The sequence below is a fragment of the Cottoperca gobio genome, chromosome 14 (assembly GCF_900634415.1).
Source record: "Cottoperca gobio chromosome 14, fCotGob3.1, whole genome shotgun sequence".
Classification (NCBI taxonomy): domain Eukaryota; kingdom Metazoa; phylum Chordata; class Actinopteri; order Perciformes; family Bovichtidae; genus Cottoperca; species Cottoperca gobio.
This window is the reverse complement of record NC_041368.1, coordinates 9,556,578-9,576,536: the sequence shown is the minus strand read 5'-3', so window position 1 is coordinate 9,576,536 and position 19,959 is coordinate 9,556,578. Positions and strand designations below refer to the sequence as shown.

The 19,959-nt window shown below is 40.1% G+C and overlaps 1 long non-coding RNA gene across 1 annotated transcript in view; it reads left to right on the top strand.

The window, feature by feature from the left end:
- Positions 1-19,959, top strand: part of LOC115018483 (uncharacterized) — a 69,607-nt gene that overhangs the window by 18,585 nt on the left and 31,063 nt on the right. The window lies entirely within an intron of this gene.

The window sequence follows — 19,959 nt, the reverse complement described above, 5'->3', positions numbered from 1 at the left end:
AAAGGGTGTATCTTGGCTGTGCTGTATTTCTGCAGAAGTCAGTTTTGTATATGACATGACAATACAATTAGAAGAAATGTATTAAAACCCTGTTATGCTGTTATTGACTGATCGACTAGATGTGATAGAAGTATTCCTTGTTAATGCCATATTTTGAATTTGGTACCTGCAGATGTTTAAAGTCTATTCTGGCTTCTATACTTAATCTCTCGAAACTACACACTGTAAGGACAGTTCGTCTTTATGATCAGCAACATTTCCCCACCTCCAGATCACACTATTACTCCTGACAGCTAATGAGATGGCTGACCCTGTTGCCTTGACATTACATATTCTTCTGTTCACTGTTGAGAAGAGACAAATACTTGAAATGATTTTTGGTCTCAATAGCAGGTATTTTATCCCACACTCATTTACTTCCTAATTTCCACCTCCTTTGAATTCCAACTTTTGATTGCCCCTCAGCTCATCTTGATCTGAAACAGAATCAGATGAGTGTCATCCATTCATTCATACTGGGTCAATCTCACAGCAATCACTGACCGCCATTGAGGAGAGGAAGATAATTGTATTGTCGAGGAATTGTGAGAGTGGGTAGATGTCTTCCTGCTGTACAGTGGAGCCATAAAACTCCATATATCCCATTAGGGACAATATTTTAATGGCTTTAAATATGTGTAGAGCCTTTCTGTTACTGTACTGCACTCCAATCAACCCGGAATGTGGTTTGTCAGCTTCACTGTCTGTCAAGTCAGTCAGTCACAGCAGAAAAAAGCCTATTACCTTGTCTGACACAGCGTGGCAGTACTGTCTTAACGGCTGCAGACACACGCCAGAGAGTCGTGGCCAGCCGGCAGAGGACCTCTCTACCAGTGTTCCCTTCTCTGTACATGTCACTATTCCCTCAGTGCTGTTATTTCCGTGTGTAAGGAGTGAATGACAGGAGAATATTCCCTTCGAGTTTAGATGGGTGCTTTGTTTATAGTTGTGTTTGAGTGATTTTTCTTTTCTTTGTTGGAGTTGACATCATTCAACAACAGATGGATACACATTTATGTGTTTTCACTACACAGGGTATGTACCATAGCATATTATGCTGTAGCATTGTTTCCATCTGTCTGTGGGTAGACACATTCTTGTAAATGTAATAACTCAATAAAACAATACATGGAAAAAACGTCATATTTACACCACAGGTTAAACCAATATAATAGATAATGTGAGTAAATACTGGGGCTCCCTGAGAAATATGCTAAGGGATGATAAAATACAGAATTCCTAAAGCTACTCAATGTTGTACAATAAGGTGCTCAGATTACTACCACAATTGTGTGATAGCAAAACAATTATGTTGACATAGAAAAAGCAAGCCGTTTATATTTAACATTAACATAACTTAGTCGTTACCTCTGGCAGGGATACATTTTCGGTCCCATATTTCCAAAACTAAACATTTCAATGGACTTGAGCTGTGGGTCAAAAAGCAAATATTACCTTTTGGTGTGGGTCTGGATCAGGGCACAGGGCACAGGTCAAGGGATTCTATGAATTTCTTAACATTGAGAAAGACGACATTCTTACAATATTTCCGCTGTTGTGTTATGAACTACTAAACAAGATGAACGAAGTCTGGCAGATGTATTGTTGATTGTCTCTCACAATGTTTATTTTGATGCAGAGCTTAATCCGTCCTCGTCCACTCAACAATCTTCTAAACATATCCTCTTATTGAGAAAGAAACTAGAATTGTGCAGACTTGGCAGAGATTTGTTCCCTCTGAGAGCTTTCTCGTTTTTTACAATAAATGATTATGTTTAGTAGCTTGAGTACCTTTTTGATCTATACAAACAATGTCCCAGTTTGTACTGTAAGATGTCAAAGTATAAGACAACCCATTGGACTGTTTATTGAAGTCATCAGCTAAGAACAGAAGAAGCCAGTTGGATTATCATCGTGGTGAAATCCCCCTCAACTTCTCAGTGTGTTGTTGGATAGTTATTTTGAGATCTAGGTGAAGCAGTTTATTTTAGGTAGCGTCCAGTGGAAGTGTTGGACTTGTTGTCTATTTGCAATATGAAAATGTACTTATTCATGTTTGAAGAAGTTCAAAGAAAAAGTGAGTTTGTTGTAAAACAGGTGCCATTGAACTGATTACACCTGCATCATGTTTGGAGGTTGGAAGTAATAACCTGCAAACTATGATTATGTCCATAATCCTCTCGCGGCCTTTCACAGCTAAAGGTCTGAACCAAGGCTCTTGTTGTAGTAACATTGTATACATTGGATCCGGTTAGTTTTGTTTCACATTGCAATGATGCAGGCGCACTAAAGAACTATTAACGTACCTACATCCCGTCTTCTACGTGAGCAGTGTCTCCCTATACTTGATTGGTTTGTAGGCGGGCTCTCCCGTCCACTCGAATTCTCTCTCGCCCATCCTCTCTAAGAGTGTTGAGTTTTTCCAGTTAAACATTTGATCTCCTCCTCTCTCCATGTGATACAGCAGCTCATTTTTGCTTTTAACCTTGTTTTTCCGTTTTCCGGTTCTGATGAAAGCCTGCCAGAACTTCCAGTAATTTTTTACGAAAGTCTAATCCAAAAATGTTTTCACACTAGAAACGAACCCACGCTTGGTTCAATTGGATCCAGACCGAGACCGTTTCTTTTTGTCGGACGAAGGTTCGGCTGTTTGGTACGGACCGTGGTCCGGGGGAGGTTTCACACTTGTAATTTTGTTCAAACTGAAAAATGACGGACCAAGGTAAAGCACAAAAACACAGACGGATTGATTCACACTGTAGAGAAGTCCATGTCTTATTATATATTGTCATTTCTGACTCTGCCAGGCAACAGGAATTCATCCTTCTGCGCTGTTTTGTATGTCCACAGATCTTATATGATCAACTGCATATGGAAGGTTTTTTAAATTCCAGTGTCTTGTTTTGTATCATGGTATGGTATTGTATTAAAATACATATAATTAGATTATAATTTGGTTAAGAATTGTTTTTTTATTCTAGTAAAAACTACACAATAAAAAAAAGTGTAACGGCTTCATAATTATTGCCTTTATATTTTACAGATAAGAAGATAGAGCGTTCTTTATGTCGGGGTGTAAAATTATTTAAAATTCCATAATATTTTGTGACACATTTATAAAAAAACAAACTTATTTCTATGCTTTTTAAAATACGATATCTGTGTTGCACATTATTTGGTAAATGATCCTTTTGAAATGTGCATCACCATGCTGTACTTTCCATCTTGGTTTGTCGCAGTAATACTATGTTATTATTAGTGTTATTCAAATCGCACTCAGATGGTAGCCACATAACTGAGATTCTTACTGTATTTTACTGAGCATGACAGGAATGTGTCTGAATTCTCGTCCCACCACCTCAATTCCTGACAATCTGAAAGAGACAAAGAAGAAAAGCAGCCACACATTCGATCCCACCAATGTTACACTTAGAGGTCACTGAAACATTGCCTGATAATCAGACTATTACATTTCAGCTCACAATTTGAATCACTGAAATGATTGGAGATGTAAGCGCCCTGCAAGGCTAACTGATAAACACTGTGTTAATGCCTGTAGAGCAGGGAGATCATCACAAATGATGTCAGGATGTAAAACTAGATACTGTCTCACATTTTGGTTGTTATGATAATCTTGTATTATAGACAGATGGATGGATGGATGGATTGGTGGATTGGTGGATTGGTGGATAGGTAGATAGATAAATAGATGGATGGATGGATGGATGTATGATAGATAGATGGATAAATGGATGGATTGGTGGATTGGTGGATAGATAGATGGATAGGTGGATAGGTGGATAGATAGGTGGATAGGTAGATAGATAAATACTGTGTTATTGCCATGAAACACAGTTGGTGGTACTGATGAAAAATTCAGAAGATTCTTTTTTCTTTCTGTTTTCGTTCTGTTTTTAAATACTGCTTGCCCTGCGGCTGAGTCTGATACTTGACTGCGTCATTATGCGGGTCGGTGTGTAATGAGAGTTTCAGGAATGTGATTGGTAGATGCGACTTGTCTTGCCGCTGACGGGAGACACTGCAGACCACAGTCCCTCTGCCCTCTGTCGCTGTCCGTCCCTCCCTCCCAGCCTCACAGCTATAGTTCATGACTCACAACGTAATGTGTGTGTGTGTGTTTGTCTGCATGCTCTGGAAAGGCTGAGGAGCCCACATTAAGGTGTAGTCCTATCCACTGCACAACACTATGACAAAGAGATATAGGCCTTGATAGTTCCCGATTGTGTGTTGTGTGTGTGTGTGTGTGTGTGTGTGTGCGTTTGTTTGTGTGCGTGTGTGCGTGTGGTGGAGGAAATGATTCAGGCGATAGAGTTTTGGATGGTGGAAATGTGGTTGAATGACCAGTCTGTTTCATGTACTCACCACAAGTGAGAGTGCAACTGAGTCACCAGACAAACACAGACACAATGGTACAGGAAACTGCAGTGGTGTCCACACACCCTAGTGCCTTAAACACACACACACAAACACACACACTTGAGTTACTTACTAATTTACTCAAATTGAGGATTTTTGCTTGTAATGTCATATTGTAAAATCATGTCTCAAGTAGTATTTAAACGACACACCGGGCAAAGTTGTCTGATTTATTGCTTTTGAAACAAAAGCAGCTGTTTTATAACGAGAAAGTGTTGAGTCATTCATCTGAACCTCTGACCCACAGTTGAGGAAGAGTGCAGTGACACTAATTGTTCCCCTTTTGTAGTGTAACTACTATGAATGAGTACATGTATGCCAGGAAAATAATTCCAGTAGAATAAGGTGAATGTGTAGCACGTGTAGATATTGTATGTGAAGCGCCCTGAATAGAAAGTCAATAAAAATATCATTTGTAATTTAAAAACTTAAAGCTTCAATTACACTTGAATATTAAACAGCCAAAGGACAAACATTTGTTTGTATTAATACGGTCAATCTGGTATGGAGAGGGGATGTTATACATTTTTCAGAAGCTTGTATCTCAGGGGGATGGGTAAGGTTAGTAACATTTTAGCACCTTTATAGTTAATTAATAAGAGAGGGTTTGTACTTGTAGTTATTTAATATGATTCTAACATGTTATTGTGTTTCTTAATGCTTCACTCATTCCGTAACTGTTTTTGTGGTTATGATTACTATTTGTTAATAATTTTTTTGTGGACTTCTACTTCATGATTTCATGGATGAAGGTGCAGCATCTTTTAAATGCTGGCCGTCTGTGTGTCTAGTCCTTATTGAATAATTGCAACAAAAACACAACACACTGCCTTTTTGTGCTGTATGTTTACTGTAGACTGTGTTTCTGAAAATGCTGAAACTTGGTAAATACAATGCAAACTTTCCCATCAAGTTAGTTACTGTGAGTTAGTTATATTCTGTTCCCTATATCTTATCACTTGCAGTCTTTTTCACTGTCAAAACCTTTCACAAAATAACTTTCACAAACTGCAGATTCTGCAATTCTTGTGGAATATTAGAGTGAACTTTAAGCAAACAGAATTGCCCCTGAGCTTTGTTAAACCAATTATAAATCAAATTAAGTCTCTTTATCCAGTGTTTGTAAACATTACAAAAGCAAATGAACCACTGAATTACATTACGACTGATGTAAAACTCCGTAATTTCCTGACACGCCAAAGAAAACTGCCAACCTGAGGGGAAAAAACCAGCTACTTACCACTAATCACAATGAGAAAAGACGAAGGAAACTCATGGCATGCCCTGTCTAGAGGTGGTCGTGCAGCAATGTGAAAGAAACCCATCTTCCCCAAGTCCCACACAGCCATAGTGACAGATTGCAGAAAATAGACTTTTGGTGTGTATTTGTAATGTGATTATAAAAACTAACAAAAGGATTGGCTTCAGGATGGCCAAGAACACCACAAGAAACACAGCAAATCAAACTGGGAAGGTAACAAATAGCCTCACAAAATCAAACAATGAAGACTGAAGAAAACAAATTCATTAACCTTCCCAATTAAAATAAATAAACAAGGCAGCACATCCCTACAGACTCCTGAAGGACAAAGAGTGGCTGTTGGAAAGAGAGGAAGATTGAGTTTGGCTGCAGACGCCATCTTGGCTCCTACTGTGGCCTAATCTACTACAGGAGACGTTGTGTTAATGTGTCTCACACACACACACACACACACACACACACACACACACACACACACACACACACACACACACACACACACACACACACACAGGATAATGGCCTTTGCTGCGCCTCGTTGAGAATCAGAAGCTCAGACGTTAATAAATGTTTTGAATAATAAACAAAAAAGTAAATGTCATTAATCATTAAATAAACAATGCCAGGAAGTAATGCTTCAGAATCTGCCACCGATAATTTATCAAGTTGCAGTTAGCTAATGTCACATCCCTGCTTGAGTTTAGCTTTCAGTCAGTGAGCTGTTATTGCCTGAGCTTATTGCCACTTGTTTGTTGTACTTGACTAGACTGACTGCAACTCTCATTCTTTCAGACTAATTACTGCCGTCTCGTAGATCCAAACCATTTGCTGTCCTCTTCCTCCTCGACAGCAGACGTGTGTAACAGTCTGGTGATGTCTGTGTAATGTTCGGCATTTTCCTAACCAGAGTGCTCTGCTAGTTTAAAATAACTCTGTGACGCAGCTTCCAGAGAGTGATGCCCATAAAGAAAAAGAGTAACTTGTTAGAGGTGAAAGGCGTGATCGCAGACTGTAGAGGCTACACCGATGCAGTGTCTGTGACATCACCCACACGTTTCTGAAAGGGAGGTTTTCAAGCCTGGGTTTGGGTTTGCCAATCCATATTTGGGCAAAGGGGGGGGGGGGGGGGGGGGCAGCCGGCTGTGACAAGCAAGAGTGAACTACCACGACTGACTGAGAGGCTGAGAAGCCCCTCAGTCCAGACTCTCAAGTAGGGATGGCCTGGTCATAGTTGTATTGCCCCTGATCACAAGCTGACTCTTTTAATACAAGTATACTGTTCATATAAGGTCCGCTCCGGTATTTCATTGTTTATATATAGGTTTGAAGATGTTTTTTTTATTTCCTTTGATGGCTTCCTGTTATATATTGGATATAACCAACGTAATATTTATGGAGATAGTTCCTGTGCATCTGTTGCGGTGGGATGGTTTACACAGGATTTATTCGACCTCTGTTCTTCTCCCCCAAGGACAAACAAACACACAGGATCAGCGATGGATCCGGTTTATAGCCGATACCAATTTAGCAAAAATAAATTCCTGGATCGGCCCCAACCCGGATCCTGTGAATTGGTTCCGGACATACTGTCGCTACAACAAGCATGCTCTCCTTAAGCCCTCATTGTCTATTTAATATGTTTTCTGTAAAATATTTGTGACTGAATTTTGTTTTCTTTATTTTTTTAAAGAAAGTCTTGAAATTGAGAAATTGCAGCTTAAAGCTCTTCTCCATCATTGGGTTCAGCGCTCGGGTTGCTGCTTGGACCTTTTACCTGTAGCGATGTCATGATTGTCTCGCATGTTTATTTATTTATTTTCCCTTTTCTTTTTTGTATACTGGGTTGTGACATTCTAGTAGAATTTATAATAGATAATTATGGTGCTCAAGGAAGTTTTGATATATTTGTTATTATTATATTTAGCAGTAACCCAAATTGCCCTTAATTGTTTGCTTCTCCATTGCACAAGCTGTCTGGTTGATTCACTGAGACGTTTATGCAAATCAAGTTGTGGCACAAATATGCCCCCTAAAATAGTACTTGAACAGACCAATTCGAATTCAATCACAGTTGAAGCATACTTTGCACACAGATGGAATGGCTTCTCCCTCACATGCTTGGCTTGTTAGCTTCTTCGCCTGCTGAGGTCCTGCAGCAATAATCACAGCCAAATGGAGAAAACGGCACAGTCTTTTAAATGACATGCACCTTTCTTCTGCTTTGAATAACTGGGTCTTTATAAATGTAATGTATTGCATCTTACCTGTCATAGATACAAATTCAAATTGACAGAATAAAATGTCATTATTTTTGCATGGGTTTCTAGGATAAGATTTTATCGTTCTGTTCATTTGAAAACAAACAGATCAAACAACTTAAATATCCTTTGAGATGTTTTTGTAGACTATCCCTTGTCAGCTGAAGTCTATCTATTAGGCCAGCCTCTCTGTAAAGCTGGCATGTGTCTTGTGGCCAAGCACACCATTAACTGGGGAATTAGAAACCCTGAGAAGTTGTTAATCACCACAGTCATTCACATTCCACATAGATTCTACTCCGCTCAGGACACTGTGAGCTGGGGATGGGGCATGGTCTGGGGGAAGCTGGGCCAATGCTATTGGACCCAATGGTCTTTAATTAGAGGGAGAGCTTGGCAGGGACTGATGGAGGAGAAAGGCTCTCAGGATGTGAGTCCAGGGTGAGAGGGTTCACACACAAAACACTGGCTTTTCATCACCGCATGACTCACTCAGTTTGTGTGTAAAGTGTGGTGTATGTGTGTGTACGGCAGAGAAAGTGAGAAAATGTGTGTGTGTGCTCGTACTGTAGGCTTGTGTGCGGGCACACATGGCGGCGCGTGCGCGCGTTTCTTACCTCACTGCTCAGGCATTCCAGTAGAGAAAGTGGTGTGAAGAGAAAGAGCGGCTCTCACAGTGTGGGTATTCATGGATCTGGCCCCCGTGGGCCGGTCCGGGCTTCAGTGTTCACAGACAAAGCCTCTCCTGCAGGACCCAGACACACTCACACAGAAAAGGGGAGCAACAGAAGGATAGGAACGCAGGAGAGGGGGAGACAAGGTAACAAGGGGAGAGAAAATGGAGAAGGGGCGGGAGGGGGCAATGGGAGAAGGTCTGTGTGGCAGCTCCCATTCCCCCAAGAATGCAGGTGTGATGGGCTGTCATCTAAAACTGGACCAACCCAAACCGGCTCTGCTTTGATCCAAAATCTGGAGTTAAAAGAAAATCTGAAATAACATGATATGTTTATTAGGTCATTAAGTAAGACCTTATCTTTCCAAATATTATGTCCCAAATTCCAGACCTACGTGTTATAACAGACCTGCTTTGTAGTGCTTCTCATCTGTACTGTAACTTTACTTTAAGAAGTTGTCACACTGGCAGACACTTGCACTCCCCACACTCACCACCACCTCTATTCTTTTTTTCTCCTCGCTGCCGGCGGAGTCCATAAATCTATCTCTCCGCTTGGGAAACTGGCTCCTCCCTCTGTTTTCACATGAGCCAATCACGTCTCTCTCTTCCAGCGCTCTCTACTCCCTCTAGCATTAAGCCAGCAGCTTGAGCTCCTAGGATTCCATGAGAGTTTCTTCCACTTGGCCGTCCTGTCACTGTTCCCCCTGCCTGGCCCCTTCCCTAGATCGGGTAGCCTGGTTCACTGTGTCCTTAAACAACCCGTGTGCATGTACAGGAAAGGGGCCCCAAAGTGGGGAGGCCCATCTCTAACTCTTAGCTTTTAGAGACACAGACTCGCACTGGAAAAGCTCTACCCTGCTTTTCCTTATTGATGAACTCCAAGGTGTAATTATCACAGTCATCGTCACGAGTAACATTGATTTTATCTGTAGAATTGTATTTATACAGTATATAGTGCATGTACATTTTGTATAAAGCTTACAGCATGTGTACAACAATAGACAGGAAGCATGTATGGGATATATTGATATTTTTTGATAGCTTTTGCTGAATGCTATTTGTCTAAATATTTTAACATTTTTGCACAGTTTAAGAGTAGTGAAGTACAGAAGTCTGAAATATATTCACTTATTGAAAACCACGTGTGTCACTTGAGGTTGAGCATGAAATATTTTTCTTAGAATTACTCTGCAAAAGTATTTCATTAGACCCGTGTGCGTAACAGTGGGTGCACTGCCTTTTGTATTGTACTTTGTTAGTTTGGCAGATTAATGGGTTTATGAAATGTTCATATTTTGTGCAGAAACAATAAACATTAGGAGGGGAAATGATGGATTCATGTTGATTTTCCATTTTCAAAATACCTTCAATGTCTCTGAGGCATGAAATGAAGTAACTAGTAGCACTTTTAATTTAGATACATTTCTCAGCTCTCTTAACTCAGAACTTGGGCCCCCATGTCTCTGGATACTGTGCTCCTAACATGGGACACCTGCATGTTCTGAGATGGATGGTTCGATGGGCGATTGGGTGGATGGATGGATGGGTGGATGGAAAGGTGGCACCTGCAAGGATGAAATTGATGGCCTTGTCCCGCAGCAGATAGATGACTCCTTTTTTGAAGTTAAACTAATGATTTGAGTGGTTATATGCATCATCAGTTTGATGTTTGAAAGCCATGATTGGCAACGTTACTATAGATGTAATTGACCTTGTATACTCAAACTGCATTTGTATTTTGATTGTAGTTTATTTTCTACATGAATTGGCTATTTATATGTTTATATGTAGCCAACGTGCTCTTAATCTTAGCAGTAGGAACACAGTTGCAATTATTTCTCATGGCTGAATCTCAAATTAAATGCCTAAACATACTGAAATACAGAAAAAAGCACCTTTTGATTGACTATGATTTGCAGATGTTTTGGGGAACACTATAAAAAGTCTTGCACAGACAGAGGTTAGTAATGAATGCATGGAGGAAGCTGAATATTTTCAGAATGGTGCATTTAGTAAATATGTATACCATGAAATACTGTAGGTTAGCCATTTTAAAATGGCTTTCCAGTACAGTTGTGCTTCATTGATATGAACAATCTGTAAATGGAGACCATCCATGTTGTGTCTACATTCTCAACATATCGCAGTCAGCCAACTCACATGGAGTGGCTTTAATATTATAAAAGAATCTAGAGTTTATTTAGGCTCTGATCTCGTCACTAAGTTAAGGAAAAAGGGGAATGGGGAGTGATTTAGGGAAACCCTAAAGGCATGATTATGCTTTCCGCTTGCCATGAACTGAAGGAGAATCATGACGAGTAAACGCTTCATCTTTTATACTCTGTTTCATCTCTCGACAAATTGATAGCCTCAAAACTTCTCAAAGTTCTCCATTTTGTCCACCATTTGGCGTCCACCTAGTTTAAACATCTCTGATATGCATGGACGGGCGAAAGCCTGCCGATACGTGTGACGTCATTTGGCAACCCTCGCAGTTGCGTAAAGCATTAATCGGGCATTTCTCAGCCTACAGTTGGATGCTGAGTTGGATATAAGTTCCAGTGGCATATATTGCATTGCTATGCCCATATTTGGAGATGCATCATATACTGTAAATTCAGGAAATCCTTTAAACACAAATCACTCATCCGTCATTGTTGGACCACTTTGTCAACGGCACATGAACCATTGCAGCTCTTTAGAACAATGTCTACAAAAACTACCACGGTCCGACTTTTACACTTTGACATGGATCATGAATGAATGGCTGTTGAAAATGAGGATTTTGAAGGCACAGTAGACACACTGTCATATGGCTTTATGATCCCTTTGACTCCTGATCCCCTCAAATCCCTGGTGACCGAGAGGCCACGACCCTGGCATCTGGCAGCAGTGGCAGAAGGAGAGGCAAGCTACGACTGTCTGAGTCACACCTAGACAGATGCTGTGTAAGATGAAGTCTCAGTCGTGAACCCGCCCCTACACTCACTGCCACTGACGGAAAGTCTCATAGGGCAAGATGAGTCATTAGACATCGATCCCGACTTCTTTAGCTCCGAGCTTCACACAATTATTTGAAGCAGACACTCAAGATATTAGGAACTCCCTGTAGGGACTCTGTTTATGTGTGTCTCAGTGTAAAATATGAAAGTTTGATCTCAAATAATATTGCTTATGTAGCCTAACAAGGGATGCCATTTAAAAGTCAGTAACGACAGTATGTCGGGTTGTCGTGTGAGAACTTACACCAGTGTCAACATTCTGTCACTGAGACAAACCAAGAGCTTAGAGATACCTCAAGGGGACATGGTCGCTCGCTTTGTTTGGCCTATCAACGCACCGTTGGCCTTGGTGTAAGATTTACAGTTTATGAGTTTCTCTTGTGTCAAGTCTGACTTTGTGAAGCTGGCTTTGCATTGACCAAGACACATGTTAGAAAATGAAATCTTGAAATCATGGCTGTGCGTTTAATCAGATTAAATACCAATAAAAGTCCAACCAGAGGTTTTTTGATGCCAATTGAGATCAAAAAACTTACTGCTAATCAGGAACAATTTAGGTAATAATAATGATAATAATAATTAATTATATATAAATATATATTTTTCACTATTTTCCCTTTGATCACTTAATATGACACTTAATTTTGCTTCATTGCTTGTTGTAAAGGCAAGAGTGCAATTCAACCACCTCAATGTGGGGCGGGGCCGCAATTACACTACTTATTTTACTACGCCAGTTTAAATGCTTTTCTTTTCTTAGATAATTCTACAGCAAATTGTTAATACTGTAAATACATGTAGTGCAACACTTGAGCATTCAGTTTCCTCACACAATTGAAACATTTGTCTAAGAGTTATGTGTTGTTTTATAATTTTATGTTTTATAAATGTTTTGAAAAGTTATGACTTTTGTCTTTAACCCTCTCACAACTCATCTCTTTATCCTTGAATAACATTTTTATCCACGTCCACCAGAATCGAGAGGATTTTGGAAGCCTTTTGAAAAAAATTGAATTGTGGATTCAAATATTCATCTCAATAGGATCCATATTTAATCTCCAGACACAGGGATTTAATAGATATGTGACAATGAGTGTAGAAATGATTATTGTTGGAATGCTTTGCTTGGTCTCTGCTCATCTTTACCTTTTTAATACAAGTCATCTGGTGTTGTAGCTAGCTACACTGACTTGCACACTGTATAAGAGCGAGGGTTCTAAGAGTAGTTAAATATAGTGTGCGTAGTCTTGAACAAAGCTTTTCATGTACTATTTATGTGACGTGAGTATTTGTCTGTGCTCTTAACGTGTGCAGCGGTGCGTGAACGCGAGCTAAGTTGGATACACGACAGTGAAGCTGTTTGCCTCGTTCCTTCCTGTGTGTTCTGAAATCTCCCTTTGCTGCAGACAGTCTGGGGTGCAGAGATGGTGGATGGTGCGGGGTGTGGGGGAGGCAGGCAGCGGACATGGCGGCAGGCCAGAATCAATTGGCAGTGTAATGAGATGGCCTGGTGCCAGGTAACCATGGAGCTACCCTCTTTGCCTGTCTACCAGTGCAGAGTTCAAAATTAAACTGAATGAATGAGAGAGAGAGAGAGAGAGAGAGAGAGGAGGGAGGGAGGGAGGGAGGGGAGGGAGGGGAAGGAGTGCAGGGAAATAAGGGCCTGAAATGGCAGGAGTGGAGGGTGAGAGAAAGAAAGAAATGGCAAGAGAGGAGGGTGGCTGATGAGGCACTGTGGGATATTTCAAAGCACTGCTGTACAATTTAACGTGGGCCCTTATTTCAGAGAAGGAAGATGGAGGGGGTAAACTGATGATCCACCCAGGATTTTATACTCTGGAATATATGTAAATACAGTTTCTATCCGTCTGCATTGTGCTACTGTGCACCGCTACCACATAACAGGTGTTCTTCACAAAGAAAGAGGAAAATGTGACCTCCCTGAGTTTTCTTCCACGTTGAGCAGCTTCTTTTGCAAATCTCAAGGCATTAGTCGCTTTAATTTCCCTGTAAATCTCATTTCTTCATCCCCTCGTAGAGCCACACTCTTCCTCCTGTCATGGAAGATGTGTTAATATTGAGCATTTGGCTGCATTCTTAAAGTGATTAGTACAAGCCAGTGGATCCTGCAGATGAATAGAAATTAAGTAATTAATACAGTAATTAGATCTTTTTCTTCTTCTTACAGCCTTACCCCTGCTATGTCATTGTGCTCGCTCCTTTCTCAACTCGTTGTGCAAAGCATCTTAAGAAAGCAGTGTGCCACCCATCATGGATACTTTTACTCTGTCCCTCATGAATACAATTTAGTGGTATGTTGTCAAACACTGCAGTAGTCAAACAATGACTAGCCATACTTAAAAAGCTTTATCAATTATTTAGATTAGTATTATGTTTAGAGAGGAAATATTTCAAAAGTTAGGAAACTTTGTATTTTCAATATATCATTAATTTATATTTTAGAGTGTCAAAAGGTAAATTTAAATGTGTACTTAAATGTTTTTTTGTGAGATTATTAGATGTGGATGATGCATCTTGTTGATAAATGTGGTTCTTTCACGGTTCACAATATGATACAGTCAACCTATAATCAAATCATTAACATTATGAAATTATCACAAAGCATTATGGAGGAAAACTTAACATTGAAAAAACCCTCTTTTTTTCTTTTTCTTTTTTTTTGCACAAAAGCCAATAAACATAGCTTTTTATTATTTTCTAAAAACTAATCTCCACTAATCAAACGCTTGTCAAGTAAGCAGAGCGGAGGATAAAGTATTATCTCCAGGGGCAAAGATTTAGTTGTTTTCTGACTCAAAGCCAGCGTCTTCTCTGTCTTTAGAAACTGGCCAGACCTGGCTCGAACAGGACCGAGCCGGCCACACAACACAGGCCGGCCGGCCCCGGCTGAACCGAGCCATCAGTTTGTTTTGTGCAGCTTTTCCTGCGACGGTGAAAGTAAATGTTAAGCATGGCTGAACATACAGGTTATATACTGTGTGTGTGTTGTTTGAGTAAGGATTGGAGTGCTACTTATCCTGGTGTGTGTGTGTGTGTGTGACCTTTGCTTTGACTTGGACGTCGTTTTTTACGTTTTCTAATCAGTGGTATTTAGAGAGAGCGTGATATACTGCTAGTCTGTCTGTACAGTAAAAAGCATTTTCAGCAGTGGGTCTCATGGCCTGTGAAAAATGCTCACGCACTCTCTGCTGAAATGGCCCAGACTTTGAGTGTTTCGAGTGCACGTTGAGAGGGAGACGAGACAGTGGGCCAAGATGTCTGTGGTGTGGATTAATGGGGAGGACTGGAGAAAGGGTGCCGCAGTTGTGCATGAGCAGAATATTTGATGGGGGAAGCGAGAGGAGGGAACAGTGAGGGACAAGCAACTGCAAGAGATGGCTGAGATGAGAGGGAGGGAAAGATACAAATGGAGTGAAACATCAAAAAACAAAGATGTATGAGCGTTAATAAAAATGTAAAGTAATAAATACTACTGCTCTCTTGTCTTATAGCACTCTACAATGTAGGCTTTAAACATTAATTATGTTGCACTGGACTGAACATGCATGTGGATAAAAGCTACACTAAGGCCTTCACAGTCATTGGAAATACACACCACAATCAAGTTTAATGGTAAGATATCTCTAAACACAACACAAAGAAAACAAGATGAGGGAGAGAATGAACAAAGGAAGTAAAACACACTGAGGTTAATCAAGTATGCAAGGCCTACGACTCATTTGACTTACTTACTTGATTACTTTACACCTGTAATCATTATGAAGTCATTTCTTATTGTATGAACTACACACTTTCTTTTTATTCCTCTAGCAAAGTCTCTGTGAGACAGATGGGTACATCTGCTGTCCTTATATCTGCTTCTGGTTGTAGTGAGCGGCAACATTTTGGTAGACAAAATGCCTTTTGTTAGAAAAAAGGCTGCAATAGCTTCCAATGGCTTTTCATACACAACGATATTTTGATCTTAATACTTTCATGATCATGAATGAATGTAATGTGGAGTTGTGATTAAGCAGATTGAGTACCGTGATATTATAGCCCCATTATTGAGGAGTTTCTGGAATATTAACACGACTCCATGTGTCCCTCATATCCAAATTACAAACGCTACTAAGCATATATTCTTTTATTTACAGCTTTTATCTGCATCCATCCTTTATGTTTCTGAAATCTCATAGTGTTACTGTAGGTTTAAGTTCCTCAGATAATACAACCGACAGGCTGGACTGTGGGCGGTTATCTCCACTTCTGTAACCAAACAATTAAAGTCAACCAATTGCCGTGTCTTCCCCCTGGGAGGCTACATTCTGCTTGTAAGTACTCAGAAAAATTGTAATGTTCTTTAAAAAAAATACCATTAGACAAGAACAATGCCAGAAAGAGGAACATTACTGGACATACTTTGGAAAGCACCAGCTGCCCAGAAGTCACTTGGTACCAATGACTGACTCATCTGTGAATCACTAGTTGAGACATTATGAGAGGACGGTAAATTGATGTTACTGGTTGTAGCCTTTCCTGGAATCTCACATATAGCAATATGAGAATAATGTAAGTCTTGTTTTAGGCATTTAAATTGGGTAACATTTTTATTACAAGCAATACATTTCATAGTGCTAATTAGATTAATATTCACATGCAAATGAAGACTTTGTGAGTTTTAATCCACTATTATATTAAAGATTTAAAAGTGGTAGTAATATTCAAAGTACTTGTCATTCTAAAAATGTAATTAAAAATGTTGCTTCTTTAGGATGAGTGTTTAAAAACCGAGCCAAAAAAAAGAGTACATGAGTGCTTCAAAATTCTGAGTGCTATACAAAAGAAATTGGTAATAGACACAATTTGTGATACAGAAGTATGAAGGCATTTTAAGTAATTTTATTGGGTTTATACTGTAGTCTGGTGACAAGATTAAGATCATGCAGTCTGTCATGTGTGTCTCAGCACAGACCCTCATAAAGGCAAGGAGTAAAACCAGAAAATGGGAATGCCTTACAGAAAGACAACCAAGGTCAAATGTTGTTGGAGTCCTGGATGTATTGTGAATTTAGTCAGCGTCTTAGTCCCCTGTCAAATGTCCTTGTCATTTTTATTTAACCTCATCCTGTTTTAAATATCTGGGCATTTTAGTCTAATCTTAGTCAAAGAAAACCGTAACTCTTTTGATAAGATTTAGTCAATGAAAACTGATGACATTTTGGTGACAATATGATATTAAAAATTTCAGTCATCTAGTCTAAATATCACCTTCTTTTTTCCTCCCAAGTTCATCCGAGTCCTCCTGACTGTGCTCATTGCATGCTCCCGGTGCAGTCCTGGTATGGTGCTCCTGATGTAGTCCTGGTACGGTGCTCCCGGTGCAGTCTTGGTATGGTGCTCCCGGTGCAGTCCTTGTATGGTGCTCCCGGTGCAGTCCTGGTATGGTGCTCCCGGTGTAGTCCTGGTATGGCGCACGCGGCGCAGGAAATGGCACTGCTACATTGAGAAAAACTATAACATTTGGTCTCCACTAGTTTGTCAACGAAAAATAAAGTGATTGCGCTAAAGTTCTTATTTTTAAACTATATTTTTGTCTCGTCTGTTTTCGTCAACAATATTGCACGTTGATATCGTCACATTTAGCGCTTAATGCGAAGCGCTAAAAGAGTTCCACGACACTAAAGGGAGGAGTTGGCATCTTATTTCTCGGCCAGAAGCAGCCTGTGACACTGCAATAATATATATTTCCCTTAAACACTAGTAAAATAAATTATTAGTTATTTTGTTCACAGGAATTAAAGTTTGGCAGATGTACAGCACTCATACAGGCTACGGTGACATCATGGCTGCAGCTTGTATAGGCCCAAGATGGACTATAATGTGCTCTATACAGTAAGAATATAGTAACTAAAACTATCAAAAATGATATTAATCTATGTTACTCAGGCCTGATTTCTTCTGCTCAGTTGTCATTGCATTTTTGCCCTTACGTTATATTATATTTAAAAAATGTGGTAATGATTTTATTCCTTTGGCAGCCCACTTTCTCTTCCCCACTTTCCCAGGCTCTGAGAGTGGCTTTAAGGGGTTACCTTGTTAGAGGTTTGGGGTTATGCCCATGCCTGTCGCTCTGTTGTTTTTTCAACCTTCTGTTTTGGAGAGGTCCTTTTCAGTGGCGGCACTGTGACAGGGTTCTTGGCAATATCCTGAAAGTCAAATCTGTTCATTTAGATTCAAGTGGTGACCATGGAGCAGACAGCAGCCCATTGGCATGCTGTGGCAAAACTAGTATCCAGGGCACCTAATGTTCTGAACTAAACATTTGTCCTTTTTTTTAATAATACGAACATGCTGATATACATGAGTAATTCTAATTGTGAAGGTGATTCTTGTATTTCTAAAATATGGTACATGCTGCGGCTGATGGTGTAATTTGTAACTGCTTATAAATTGCTGACAAATTAGCGTATTGTTCTTCCAGATGCCAGAAGTCAGGTTCAGATAGGGCTATCGTGTCTTGCTTAAGGGCACTTTAGCAGGGCAGCTGCTTACTGGTGTGGGCCTTCAGTGAATGCAGTCTAACTGCACAAGAACAGCTACTTCAAAATCTGAAATAGTGCCTTGTTGGTGCGAGTTACCTCACTGGTGGGTCAATTTCTCTTATGTAGGATGGAAATATTTTGGAAATGAGAAGTGTTTCGTGTGAAAACAGTGGAAACCCACGTCTGTATATTCTACCGGGAACAAGAATTGCACTGTGTAATACAGAAAGCCTATTGCTGTGAAGGAAGAGCAACAGGATCAAGTGCACAGAAGTGGATTTCCCCCACCACTGGGTTTTTTTAATGGGAAAGAAAACCAGTATTGGCTCACATAAAATAATCGTACCCGGTTACATAATTTCTTTATTTAATAGGAAGTTAAGAAAATATAATCCGTTGCCCTTTTAAATTGTTGCCAGTTTGTCTATACAGTGCCGTATGCAGTCCTTATAATAAATGATGTGTCAACTTATCAAGACAGGTTCTGAGGTCTGCTTAGATTTCTTCTTTATTTTTACAAGTTTGAATTTAAGTTACGTGCAGCCTCGTCTTGAATCTTCAGAGCTTTTCAGGGAACACAGGAACAAAGATACAATGAATAGAATCGGCTCGCGGATAGAACCTTGAGTTAGTCCGGTAGAAATGCGCTGATGAGTACTATTGACTGCAGTCTGCCTACGTACTACGTACTATATTCTTGTGACAGCACCAAGGTTAAGTACTCCAAGAAAGAGACTGTTAAATCAATGTTCATGATAAACCTTTTTAATATTTTGACCTCTGTAGTTTTTATGCATACATTTATATAAAAAGTCAAAAGTGAGGACATTATGTAAAGAAATAAGGCACACGGTGGAACAAATGGAAAATAGGAAATTTGGTATTTTGATGGCGTTGGCACACAATGCTGACCATGAACACACAAAGATAAAAGCATCATGTAACAATTATTGATGTGTAAATATTTTATAAATATACAGTGGTCAAACTAGAGTCCCTTGTCCTGTGAGGCACAAAGCATCAGCAGGACGACACATTAACACAGACAACAGTGTGCAGCATCAGGATGTGGGCATGTGGGAGACACATAACAAACCATATCAGCCGTATTCGTTTACAGTCGAAGCCTTCCACTGCATGGTGGGCCGAGTAGAGTCTCTTATAGACTGACAACACAGCTGTACGCCATTCGTCCCGTCTAAAAAGACGGCTAATGGGACAAAGGGCATGAGTGAGGAGAGGGAAACGAGGGAGAGATGCTTGCTGAATCGCCCAGCCCTCCCCTGAGCAGGACGGGGAGCACCACTCTTCCTCTTTGCTCATAGCTGCTTTCTCCCGGCCCTCAGCCATTTTGGAGAGAGGAAAAAGTGGCTGCTTTCTCTCTCCCTCTCCCTCTACGTGGCATAGCTTTGGAAAGGCTGCTGTGTTGTAGCAGCAGAGAAGACACGTTTTGCAGCTCGCACTTGGGAGATAATATGTTTGCAGAGAAAAAACAATTCTGACGCGAAACAACCTTCTTCCATCTTGACTTTTTTTGTAATTAATTTTTGTTTCCCTTGCATTCATCTGCTAAGCCTCTCTCTCCTCATTGCTGTGCACTTTCACTCCTGCTGTGTCCTTTTCTTTAATAACTTGCGCTCTAGTTTTGTTGGCCGGTCCTTTCCCCATGTCTCTTTTAAGTTCTATCTTTTCTCATCTCTCAATTTGATTTTATGCAACAGAGTTTAAGACAAAGGGATAT